This window comes from Protopterus annectens, chromosome 6.part0 (assembly GCF_019279795.1).
Source record: "Protopterus annectens isolate FY-2018-M chromosome 6.part0, PAN1.0, whole genome shotgun sequence".
Classification (NCBI taxonomy): Eukaryota; Metazoa; Chordata; order Ceratodontiformes; family Protopteridae; genus Protopterus; species Protopterus annectens.
In genome coordinates this window covers 659,951,919-659,966,609 of record NC_056737.1, presented here as the reverse complement: position 1 = coordinate 659,966,609, position 14,691 = coordinate 659,951,919, and positions in this window count along the sequence as shown.

The following is a 14,691-nucleotide window of genomic DNA, read 5'->3' as shown; positions in this document are numbered from 1 at the left end:
CAATCATGCATGTGTGGAAATGACAGACAATAGGTTAACTGGGACACACAAGTGGATGCTAACTACAGCATGTGTCACACACATTGCTGCCCTGAAAGACATACATTGATAGCAGGTTGTGGACAGTGGCATTATACTTGGAACAGTGGCATGTGCAAACATAATATGTGAGCCCCATTGTCTAATGGTACTGAGGTGCAGGTGTTAAGATGACCTCTCCCAGCTGTGTTAGTAGTTGTCATTATTAGCAGGACCGCTACACTAAGTATATCTGACCTTGGTCATATACACAATGTCAGCTGATGTCCATCACCTTAGATGTAGCATTTGATACCAAGCACATTATTGCCACTGAGTGATGTCATGGTACGAGTGGCAACTGCTTGACCAAAACAATGAGCCAATCTCTTGCTGTAATTATGACATTGTCCAGTGTCTGTCATTCTGGGATGTCATGACTGAAAGACAAGCCTTTGTCACAGAGCACATGCATCCATGATTCAAGGGAGTGTGGATAACACCTAGGTCGCATTTACCCATATAGTGGCATTCCAAGGCAAAAGTCCTAAACAAAGAAGTAACACCCTGACACCTACAAGATAATTGCACTGAATGCTTATGCTAACCAGTGCTAGATGTGTGGCTTTCTTAATCCATTTGCTCAATGTAGAACCTACAATGGGGTATACTGACATCTGTGCAGTGAGGAACACCTGGCTGAAGGCTCTGTAGTGCACAATTGCACTACCACCATATAACTCAGATCCAGACATGTGGGCCATAACACTGGTACGGACCATTCCAGGTGGTGGTGTCCACATATTCATAAAGGCTACTCACAAGTAAAGACCACTACTCCGTCATATGTCATCACAGATGAGTCAGGTACAGGTGACAGTGGAAAAAGCTGCATTCTTGGGTGCATCCTCATACATCCACCACCATGTCCTCAGACTATAAACACACATCCATACATGTGGTATGACATAGTATGGTAGAACACCAAATAACCTTCGATTGGTGGACTGTACCTAGCCTTACATCAACTGTGCAAAGTACCCGTGTACTGCCACAGTTACATAATGCGTTATGCAATGCAATTATACCACTGTTTGTAACCAGGTCAGTTGTACACATACCAGGGTCCCTCAGATGTTGTCAGCATTAACACAGTCAACTGTTGCTGTACAGCAATAAACAACACCCTCAAGGTTGGATATGACTTAAATGTACCTGCCCTGGATACATACATCCCACATTCATACAACATAAATGAAAATACCCTAGCTGTTGTTGTCCTTTCTACATACAGGTGGTTACATTCATTACACACATGCCCATGGAAGATAGGTCCACAACTGCTGAATGTAACAGTGCATAAGGTTTGATATCTATGTTGACAGAGGTAATATTCCCTCTCTACTGGTCATCCATGACACCTATTATATCATACAACAACCAATGTGGCATGTATGTCATTAGACATATCCACCTAATGCAATGCCTAAAAACATACCCAAATAACATGATTATAAGACCTACACACATGGCCAGTATTGATAGACTCAGGAAAATACAGCTATGCTCTGTATGTTCCTGAGTAGTTACAGGTGATATGTCCATGACATGTACAGCCATGTGTGCCCACAGCTTCTACATATACCCCATGTCAACAATTGCAAGCCATGCATGCTGGCTGCTGTCTGGACATTAACCTTATTACCACAATAGCCAGAACATGCTGGAGTGAGATGTTTACAAGCCACAGACCTCGCACATGCTTGAATGAGGGTAATGCCTAGCTCAAACAGAGCGCATTGCTGGCACTCTTCCAGTAATCATGAGGTGTGTGTGGCAAATATGAACTGCTCACTGTTGACCATTACAGTGCTCCAGCTTCACCATGGAACTGTCAAGTAACAGTTGGTGGATCATGACATGGAATATTGTTGTGTGTGTCTTGCTGATATGTGCTGTTAGCATGAATGTACACTTGGCTACTCAGTGAAGGTGGTTGTGTGTCCTACCAGTACATTAATACAACATCCATTATGGTGGAATGCTCGGCTAGGTTTCACACATGGTGTGGGGAAGGTGTGGAATGTATCCTCTTGACCTGCTAGTCCACTTACTGATGGAGACTACATATGTGTACATGTATTGATGTGTGTTTAGATTCCATGCATGTGCAGTGTCTGATGTTTGAAGGTGACTGTTGTCTTGGTACATCATGCTGTTGCAATGCAGCCTCAACATTGCCAACTGTATATGGTGATATGCTCAAAGTACAGTAAGCTGTACTTTAGGTATGGACATTCCTACAATACCCTGTGTAACTGCTAAGCTATGGTTCTGTTAATTGAAGTGGAAGACACACAACGTAGAATGCAGTAAGGGAGACACTGAAGGCAAACCTCTTGACACCTGTAACAGTAACACCTTCCCTGTGCATATATTGTGCATATATCAGCACAGTTTGCAAAGGAAAGAGTCAATACACTTTGCAGCACATGTGATAGTGCTGCAACTCTGTAATTCCTATCATGAGATAGGCAGGTGTTTGATTCACAGTTCTGGCACATGTGGGTGTGTGTGTGTGTCCATATATGTCATGTATGGTGGGAATATATCCCAAATATTTTTCACTCTCCTGAACACTGTGGTAGACATCGGTACAGAGTGAAGTGTAGAAAGAAAGGCATAGGCAGATGGTTGAATCTCATACATGTCAAGTGTCTGTATGTGTGTGACATAGGTGTATATCTTTGTGAATGCCACAGTGTGTGTGTGTGTGTGTGTGTGTGTGTGTGTGTGTGTGTGTGTGTGTGTGTGTGTGTGTGTGTGTGTGTGTTTATGTATGGCTGTCTGGTCCCTGGAGTGAGGCTGTATTTTACCATAGTGAAATGTTAAGACCCCTCCCCCATCCACTCAATCCAATCTAGTATCCCTGTTGATGTCATCAATCTTAGAAGGACATTCTAACCACCTGTAAACATGTACACCCTGGGGTAAGGCTTGTTGTTACATAGCCTACTGATGAACCTGCCTCCCCACATTCACTCACTGCAATCTAGTATCCCTGCTGATGTCCTCGATCTTAGGCCATTCTGATTACCTGTACATGTGTAATCTCTGTGGTGTATACTATAATGATAATTTGCACATAGGCAGGGGTTCTCATCCCAATACTGGCAACTGTGCATGTGTGTCACAGTGTGTGTTACTGTCTGTGAATCCATGAGTGTGTGGGTGTGTTACTGTGTCTGTGAATCCCGGAGTGTGTGGATGTGTTACTGTGTTTGCATCCTGTCATGAGAGCAGATATTACTCCTTCCCAATGAGAAGCCACTTTTTTCACTGGCCTTTACCCATGTCATCTGCTATACCACTCTTTTACCTCCTCCCCGATCCAGGTAACTATACCTGTGATGTCACCCACTATGGATGTGACGGCTCTGAACACATTAGCTTACTACACAGCTATCATGCTCTTGAATTATTAGATCAGTAAACATAATTGAAACTTGGAAGATTAAAACTGCGAAGTGGAAGCTACAAAGTGCATGCAGGTATTGTCATACAGACCTGTGAGTAGTCAACATTTACATATGGGACATTAACCGCAAACACTGACATCCCCCGGCACATGCAATTACACCTGAAAGAGGAAGGCAGAACATCAAGATCAACATGCAGTTACTGTTACACATGATACATACTGTCAAACATACCAAATGCATTCTAAAACTGTAATACATGGTATGTCTGTTGCCTGTCAAACACTACTCAACAATATTAATCTACAATTGTCTTCTTAGTATGCTCACCCTGTGCATCAGACCATATGAGCATGTCCCTGCACCGATGGTGTGGATGACAGGGATGCAGCACAGGCATCATCATATGCACAGGGTGATAATGTTTGCCAGAGGCCTAGGCTGCATCATTGGATGACATCATGTGTGTGGGTTAGGGCCTTTGATATCATTGGGTGTTTGTGGACATTATGCCTTTGTGTGTTGAGGTGCCCTACATTTGTTTCTGGTGTGTGTGTGTGTGTGTGTGTATGTATGCACACAGGTCTGGCATGTGGCTGGCCTACACTGGGGTATTATTGACAGCTACAGACTGTACCGAGCAGGTTTCACAGTTCACAGTGTCCGGCCATGGCCACGTGACCTGCGCCTGCCAGGGGTTGCACAGGCACTACCAGGCAGAGGTCCAGTTTGGGTACTGTCTGATGACACATGTCCACTGGAACCATGTTCCTGTTGGGACCATCCAGGACCACATGCATGTGGCCTGCTGTGTCCTGGTGTGGACAGCACAATACCAGCTGCACTGCTGCTGCTACTGCCACTATGGGAGCGGGCATGTGAAGTAGTATGTTCACGTAGACCTTCAACAGGTGATGTAGCTGACCTATGTCCACATGCCCGATGCCTCACTCCCACCAGATGTTCCAGCACAGACATTTCATGCTCGAGGATTGACATATCACGATCAAGGACCCCCACCATGTCACCCAATCATCTATCCAAAACATCTGCAAGATAATGGTGAGCATTTTCAATTGCCTGGATGTTGTCAGTTAAATAACGGACAGCAGCCCTCTGAAGCCTCAGACCTTCTCTGGTGTGCCATTCAGCACGTGCCTGTGCCTCCATTACAGCCTGAAACATGTTTCTGGTGACACCAGCTGATATGCTTTGTCTTGCAGGAGCATGTTGGCCAATGGTCCTCCTACGAGCAGCACTGGGCACATGCCTGTGTGGGACATCACCAGTCAGTTGACTGTGATCCATAGTCTCCACACTTCCCTGTTCCATGCTACCATCCACCAACTGTCCTTCCTCTATGGCCAGTGGTGATGGGGTATGTGTAGGCAGGATAACTGTGTGCAAGGATGAGGGGGATACAGGTGGAATGGCAACCAATGGCACATATTCAACCCCTGACAACCCTGCCTGTGCCTCAATCATACTTTCATCATCACTGCAAGAGTCTGTGGGGACACAAACATCAGGTGGACCGCAGGAGGGCAATGCACCTAATCAACACATGTGAGGGACAGGTAAGAACTGTACATTACAAGTTATACAGCACAGCACACACAGACACACAGACACACACACAGACACACACAGACACGCACAAATGCACACACAGACACACAGACACACAGCCACAGACAGACACACACAGACAGACACACAGACAGATACACAGACAGACACACAGACAGACACACATGCTATATCACCCAATGGCATGCAACATACATATGATATGGCAGATGGCATTCAGCTTAGGCAATTATAGTGGTAGTTATCATACATCCCTGAGTTGCACACAACAGCTTGCATGTGTTATAGCAGAAGGCATGCACCTTACACAATTATAGTAGTAGTTAGGATACATCCCTGTGTTGCACCATTTGTGTTAGTAACTTATGCCCCATACCTGTAACACAATGCATGTACTATGCACCGTTGCACCACACTGCCATGTTTTGTGCAACATACCTCACATGTTAACATACCATCGCTGACCTTTGTACATCTGCCACTGATGCTTTGTGTTGGCCACTGCCCCTATGTGTGAGGATGACATGTGCAGAAGGGTATGTTGAGTGAATACTATGTTTACCTGAGCCCTAGCTTGCATATCTCCCCTAAAGCAGTGCATGTCTGTTCAACATTATTCTGCCTACCCCTGCAGACAATGTGCATGTGGCTGTACACACATGTTTGACATGGCTGTCCCTACTTTGCAATGGTGCCATAGACCAGCACAAGTTAACAGTACACCAGCCTGATGTGCGGTATATGACCTTGCCAATCACATGTAATATGACATGTCTTCTGCTGATGTGTTGAATGACATCTATACATATGTAACACAATGGTGTCCTTTCAAATATAGAGTAAGGTAATGGTGACCCAATGCAGGGACATGTTATACTAACATGGACCTTCAGTTGACGCAATGTTGACAGTCCACCCTACAAATATGCAGTGGCATACTGCATATTGAGCTGATGTGTATAGCCATTGCAGGGCATCATGTGGCTTCACTATTGCTATACAGTGTGAGTTACATACACAGTTTGTAGCCATGACTGTGTTCAGATACAATACATATCTAATGTGGAATGTGAACCACATCACTGAGGTGTATACACACTACATCCTAATGTGGAATGTGTGGCACAGGTCACTGTAGGGTATACAGATGACACCCCTCCACATCTGCAACCATATTGCTGATGCCTGGCAACTATGCCCAGATATGGCTAACTTAGCAGTACTCCATGTCCTACATGCCATCTGCGTACCTCACACACATTAGGAGCAAGCATGACAGTGATGTCTGACACCAGCAAGGTGAATGTACTGTATCTGTGGCCTGATGTGGTTGTATGTGTATGTTGTGCAACACATGTATGTATTTGGGTACTGTATAGGTGAATGCTTTCATGTCGTGATACACTCAAGATGTTCATGACATGTTATGTGGTGGTCTGATGTCATGGCTACACAAGCTGTGCACAGGCTTGTATGATGTTTAGTGTTTCACATCTGCAATATCACCATTACACAAAGGCCATAGTTGTATAGTGTTGAGCCAATGTACAACAGGGTGTACACACATGTACATCACTTCTACTGTGTGTTGCTTCATGTCTCTGGCCATCCTCCATGGCCATGTGTACACATGTTTTGTCCAATGGTTGTGATGGGCATCTATTTCACATGTCAGTGTTATCCCATATGACATACACCCATAGATGTCATATGCTTCACTGAGGACAGGGTTATGCAGACAAAGGGTGGTATGTTTGGGATGTGAGATATCATGTTTTGCAGGATAGTTGAGCAGTGTTGCAGTCAGCCCACTAATGTCATGGACATGTCAGATAGCACATGACATTGTGTGACATTCATAGCAAAGGTATAATCTACAAGGGTGAATCCTGTGGGCTGGTCATACTCCATCTCCAAAACATTTTGAGTGTGCGCACACATATGCTTTCTGTTTAGTACTGTTTGTATTCCCATGTGTAATGCTGATCTGTAGTACATGTCCCTATAGTGAACCACACCTCCACCATTGTATTCACAGTTGTCCACACATCTGGCAATGACAGTTTGTAAGGTTTAGTGTAGGTGTTTCATATAGTCTTCAATTATTCCACATGGGTAACCACTGTGATGCATTGCAGGTCTGACTAGTGTACATTAACAGGGCCACCATACATTATGTGTACGTGTGTTAAATGGCCACATGGCAGATAGCATGCAATTAATATGATCTGTGCATTATCAAGCCTGGTAAATAATAACAATCTCACCTGCAACAGGCTGCTGTCACTGCAAAACACCAGAGGTACCTAAATAAGAGTGTCACAGCAGTAAGATCATTATCCACACCTGTGTTATAGCTACAAGGTGCAATGTCCATGTTAGCACATAAGCCAGTACAACAAACTATACTATGGAGTATGCACATCTGTGCATACATAGAGTAGCAGACTATAGTATGTGGTGTGTGTGCATACATGCCTTGCATATGATGTTACATTACATATTGTACAGTAACACACGTAACTATATGAAATATAGTTGTGTTATATGTGCAGTAGTGACTTACCAGGCAACTCCAGGATTGGTAGTTGAGAGACACCCACCTCCACAATACCAGCTAAAGCTTGTGGATGGAGGTCTGCAGGTGTCCCCAGGTTGGCCAGTAGCTCCTTGGTACGTGTGAATGGGGGCTGGGTGAGAGCCCCCCCCACCTTGTTCCCTGGCGATTGCATTAACATGCTGTTTCACCCATCTTATGAGGTTGGTGCAGTGTTGGCGCACCTGCTGATAGGTGCGATTGTGGCCACCAACATCATTTACCTTCCTGCGGAGTTCCTCCCACTGGGCATCCTGCTGCTGTGCATCCTGTGGCACATGGCTGAAGAGTGTTACATGGTTCTCGAGGAGGTAAGGGATGAGGACTTCATCCCCCAAGCGGGTGTATGGTGGCAGCCTGGCACATGGCATACCTGGAAGACATAATGATGGAGACAGGTGACAGTAACTCACAAAGAAGTACAGCTGAACATACATGTGTATCACATTTATTAAGATTACAAATATGTCTTTGCAAATCTACATGACACTAACACCACTGACATGTTTAACTCACACACATTTGACACTTACTGGTGATTTGATGTTATCACCATATATGTGTGTGTCAAGTGACGACATTGCTCATACTCCATGTGGATGTTGTCTTCATGTGGGCATGTCTGTTTGCCAGCACTGGTGTCTTTACCTATCAGCACATGCCTGGATGTGTTCACATTAATACAATAGACCTTAATGCTTTGTATATGTCACATATATAGTCATACACAGCCATAAGGCACATGACCTGTGATCCTGCAGACTTGCTCACAGAAAGTTTTACATGTAGTGTTTTGCCATATACATCTACATGGCACTGTACAGCTGTTTAGTATCCTGCCTTGTATTACCTGTGTTGTATATGTGAAACACATGGAACAATGGCTAGCCTGGTGATATTTGCAGGGTCGGATATCAACTATAGCATGTATGGTCATAGTGAACTAGTAGGCTATATGCCCTGGCCCATTTATGAACCTAGGCTGAAAGGTTAACTAGCTGTAGCCAACAGACAGGTAAGTTTCAGTGGCCAGTTCAAGCAGTGCACAGAACTGAACCACAGGGTTACTGATATATTTGTCATGCAGTCATCACACCATGTCACAAAGAGGGGCAATGTGCAGCTTCACTGGACAGGGATGCATAGTATGGCAGGAGTATGTAAAGTGTATGGGACAGAGATCTGTCAGGCATGTTGTGATCCTTGTACTAGAAAGGTGGATGTCCATGAAGTATGTGTTAATTTGAAATCCGGATGTGTAAGTGTAGCATGTCTAACATCTCTGGGTTGGACATGGCTTTATTCAGGGTAGGCATCATGCTACATAGTGGAGCTAGGAATTGGGAAGGCCAGTGTAGGGCATCTGAACATGCCCAATAACCCTTAAAGGAAATATGTGATCTATTATGGGTCACTTGAGTGTTGAGTATGGTTGAACAAGGATCTCTATATTCATGGATGGCACCCTGTCATGATTAGGGGTACTATTTACGACTACCTGACTGGTGTGGTGAAGTAGCAATCAAAGGAAAGACTACTGTCCAACTGCATCCCATACACACACAGTTTCCATTATGTTGACCGCTGCCTTGGTGGTAGTTCATGGGTACAGTGTTTTTAACATAGGGGATGACAATGCAATACTTAGCTGTCATATTGTGGCCATACATCACACACCCGACATCTGACCCACAAAGGCCCTTCTGCATGTTGCCTGCAGCAATCATTGAGTCAACTATTGCTCCTAGTTCATAGTCATTTGCAAACTTCAATAGGCAGATGCCTTCTGTGTTAGTCTGTCTGGTATAGATAGCAAAGAGGGGGAGTACCAGGAATTAACGCTGTATTACTGTAACTGGCACTGGTTTGATGTGCGTGTATTAGTCAGACACCTTCTGTAGTGTTGGTTCTGCCAGCAGTCCAGTTGCCAACAACTCCTGTGACCTAAGAATATACACCTAGTTTACCGAGTGTAGCTAGAACACAGTATGGGTGATGGTGTCCTAAGACCTGGCAAGGTCATGATATGCTGTGTGAATCAACCTTACTGTCATCTACATCTGTACTGACTACATCAAATAAGTTGATCATGGTTTATGGCCTTACAGACCAGATTCAACAGGGTAGTAGTGCACTATTTCCCATTATCAGTGGTATCTCCCCTTTGTGGGGTGTGATAACTGTTGCTGTGCACCATTCAGTGTGTACACAGCCTGACATGAAGGTATGATTGAACATGATGTGTATATAGAGAGCAAATTGTTCTGACATTTGTGTAGGATACACCTTGGGATGTTTATAGGTCCCATGAAAGCTGTATGTATGGCTTTAGAGAGTGCAGCTTGTACCTGCATTGTTGTTATTACAGGGTTTCTGTAGTGTACATGGATATATAAATATGTGTACCTGTTGGGGGTGGGGGTGGGAGTGGGTTTAGGTTCTCCAAGACCCTGTCTGGATGAACAGGTGCTATTTCTGTAGGTGCAGTACTTCCCATGCCATAGTGCTGTGAAGCATGGCAGGTATTGTTGTTGCCATTACAATTCATGATACAGCTATATAATGCTCTATGGCTGGCTCATAATATGTGGCTGATTAGTTTCACAGTAGCTTTGTGTAGTTTTATATGGTGTTTCTGCATCTTACTGAGGCTGACCAGGGATCACCTCCACTCATGTGTGTTCACTCTTGCAACACTTACTACCTTCTGTGGTACAGTTTAAGGCAGGGTACCACCAGTTTGCCTTCTTGTTTGTGTTTGGTTGAATCTTGGTTCTGTTTCAATGGCACAATCACTGCACTTATGTGAGTACTTAAAGTTCATTTGTATAGGATTCAGCATTTGCACATGCATTGTCCATCTGCATGGGTGCCATGACAGTCACCACTTCGCTCTTAAGAAGCATAACATTGGCCTTGGAGACTGACTATGTGTAGCATGCTGTTAGCCCTGTTTGTGTGACTATGGTGATCCAGGTCATTGGGGTTGATAAAATCCAACATGTATTGAGTGCAGGTGTTGGTACATGAGGAGTCATCCCAGTTCATAATGGAATAGTTGAGAGTAGCCATTATTATGGTTTTCTGTCTTGAACCTAATATTCCCTATTACAGCACAATATGACAGATGGGAATTCTGAAGCATGGTGGGTGATCTGTCGCAAGGTGCACTTTGGATTCCACATTGGCACAAAGGTAGTTGCTCAGCGTAATGCATCTGAAGTTATGCAAGTGCAACTAGTGTGGGGGTGTACATATCCTTCAGGAATATGGACACACCTGTGGCCCGTGTGTTCCAATAAAAGATAATGTGAAAAAGGTGAGATATGTGTTATAACATGGTCATGCAGGTGTGCTCTCCAGAGCATTGAACCATATCTCAGTCACTGCACAGATATGTTCTCCATGTTAAGGATTGACATAAGTGAGTCTATATTGAGTTTCTGAAATGTATCATTGAGTAGCGAGACCCACAGTTTATTGCTAGGCTGTCCCTGTTACAGCAGTGGATTTTCACTTGAACTTTGCATGATGAAGGCACTATAGGGGGAGCATGAGCCCTAGCCAGTATTCAGATTTCCAGGAGTGACAGGTGCAGGCCCTGTCTGGCAAAGCATCATGGTCTGTCAACCATGTTATCCCAGGCAGAGAGATACTGGATATCATTTGAATTGCATCAGTACATTAGACAATTGTGGAATACAATCCTTTTGTCCCTGTACTGCAGTATCATTCTGGCCAATGGCAGAATGCTACCCAGGCCTTGGGACATACCTGCATGGGCTACAAGACCTGACAGTTCCTACATGTGTGTTTCCATGCAGTCCAGGCTACTGCATAACAGGTCCTGCACAACAACATGGAATATGCTAGAGATATGTGTATAGTTCAAAAGGTGGTCTGAGTGTATGGGTATATGGCTAATCATGGCAGACAGGCAGCTGACATTATGTTTGCCCTCGTATAGCTTGGTGTGTAACATAGTGCTAGAGTTTGCATTCACAAATGAGTACTGTTGGGCATGTTTCCGGCCATGTGTTCTGAGGTGTGGCACAATTATGCAAACTATGTCATACAGTTTGTGTATTTTGTTGTCTGTCTATTCCAGCTTGGGAGATCACTTGCTTGGCCAGATACTTAGAAGCCTCTGTGAATGTGTGTGATTTCTGGTAGTATGTGTGGGTGTCCTTACTGTGTTCTGGTAAGGATATGTGTTGGTTGTGATGATGAGATGCATGCGTTAACCTACACCTCATGACTGTCCAGTCCAGTCATGGCTGTAGACTGGACTGCCTTCCAGCTTACCCCTGTAGCTTCATCCCAGACAATGTGTGGGGTGTGGTGTTAGGTGGGTTTGGCAGTGTACATGGCATAGAGACTACATTCCCCCAGGATGGCCACATACACAAAGCTGGCATTAGTAAACACCAGTAGCTGACTAGTGGACATGCCTGTATGAGCATTCAGTACTACAAGTACCAAGTACTGTATTTAGTTTACTTATTGCTTATGAAGATGTTTTAGACAGTGATGCTCACAAGTAAATATTTGTGTTATGGATGTGACAACACTGGCTATTACAGAAACATAGTAGTTACGTTTATCAGCATTCCTCCTCTGAGGAACATATCACATCCTGATAGTTGATTACAGATGATGCAGGTGTCTACAGGTCTATTTCCTTTTCTGGGTATATAATCACATATCCACCAGAACCATGAGATCTGTTGGGCACAGACACCAACTCCCCAAACAGAGTCATGTATCAATAGAAATACCACACAGAGGCAGGAAACAGGATCCAAAATATTTATTCTTCTTTAGCGCCTCAATTTAAATATTCTTCAAGAAGTATAGAATAAAGTAACAAAACATTCCCCTTAAATACCCATACCTAATAAAACAATTAAAAACAGCAATAAACTAATTAAATCAGATATTTCCAATTAATTTCATAATTAAGGCCATATGGAACCATAGTATTATACTTCAAAATGAATAAAGATTCTTTAAATAGTAATTGATTCTTTAACATTTTATCATCTTAGTCAAACAACATCTAGATAAATTCACAACCAGTGATGGCTCAGGTACAACAGCAGCATTACTGCCATTTACTACGTTTACAGTTCTGCTTAAATTGTCCTTCACCTGCCAGCAAAGGCGCAGCATATCCTCTTTTTCGATTGCAATTCCTTTCTTCTTCTCCCTGTTGTTGTCAAAATCGTTGCTGAAATGCCTCTGGCTGTTGAGCTGGTGGTAAAGACGGAAAAGATCTGGAATCATTCTCCAAGTCTGTGGTAAATGATGAACCTTCAGAAGAGGCAAATGATACTGTAGCATTCTTTTTGAAGCCTCCCTTCTGACGTGTGAAGGATCCCATCTTTAACTCTTTGCAATTGGTGTTCCAAAGAAAGGCCCGCCCGCCATTATAATCACGGACATCTCTGTTGATTTTGTTAGTTTTTGTTCAACAATATCTGACTCTAGCTTCTTTAATTTATCATTTATAGTCACCAACAAATTATCAGCTTGCACAGCCCCTACCTTTTGAGTAAGCTCTAAATGAGCCTGTTTGATTTGTTCTTTAAGTTTCTTTTGTTTAATACAATCTTGTTCAATCAAAATCATCACCCACTCCATCACACATTTATGCACAGCACTAAGTCAACAATCTCTGAAAACATTCTCTGTGCTATCACTAACATCAAATGGTGTAGAGGGTGATTTTCTGGGTATATACTCATCCACCAGAACCATGAGCTCTGTTGGGCACAGGCACCCACTCCCCAAACAGAGTCATGTATCAATAGACTCCGCTGCCACTAATCAACATGATCAGTATATAATCAGATAGTGTAAGCCATCACCTATGAAGCAGCTATTACACATGGGCAGCAGTCTCCTACATCTTACACTCCTACTGCAGATGTTACACTGGAGTTAAAGATGATATGCAACCTGTTTCATTACCAGTACTGTGCACTACCTTACATACAGTATTTGCAAGCTGATGTTAGGTTGGCAATGAGAGGTTAGGTTACACAAACCTGAAAGTTCAAACAATGTGTCTCTACTCTCAATATCCACTCTATGTAGGTGTGCACATAGCCATTTGGCTCTGCCCTGTAACAAGGGTCACTTCACATTTGCATAACATGTAAAAATGCACAGCTGTTATTGTTTGGAAATGATACTAGAGAGGTGGATATAACATGTGTTATGTGCATGGATAGTAACCTAGCTCTTCCAATTATCTTTGCTATCATGCTGCTAAACTGTCAGATGAATACAAGTCATATGTATCCTGTTATTGAGTATTGTAATTGCCAATAGACATAACCAATGTTTGCATAACATAACAGAAATGCTATGTAAAATGGAATACAGATCTGCCTAAAATACTGTACATTACACAGTTATTGGCACACTGCGGTGGTGGTGCTGCGGTAGCATTGTCGCCTCACAGTAAGACGCTGTCCTGTTCGATTCTCAGCTAAAGTGTCTTCTGTGTGGAGACATGCATGAATGGGTGTACCTTCGTTGAAGGTTGTGTGTCAGGGCTGGCAACTCGGTACGTAAAAATCTACTGCCAATCATTAGCGGACTGGAGTTCCACTGTGGTCACCCCTAACTGGGAAAAGCCGAAAGATACAACATACACCAACACAGTTATTGGCACAATATCCCACAATGCAAACCATATTTGCACAGTAAGCCCACATTTGACATGTTCATCTTATTTATACACCCATACATATGTCTACTGTTACAATATATCGACATATACTATCCCATATTATAGCACATACTTGTTGGACCAACCCTGACACTGACAGTGGCTGGAAGAGAACTGGTGAGTTCCAAGCCCATATGTATCATCCCTTGTGGTGTATGAGGAGTTTGCCTTGTGACCTACAGCAGTACACACATAGAATACTACAAGCATTACTACTGCTCAACAATACATCACTACAAGATAGCTATTTCCACTATATGCATTGATTA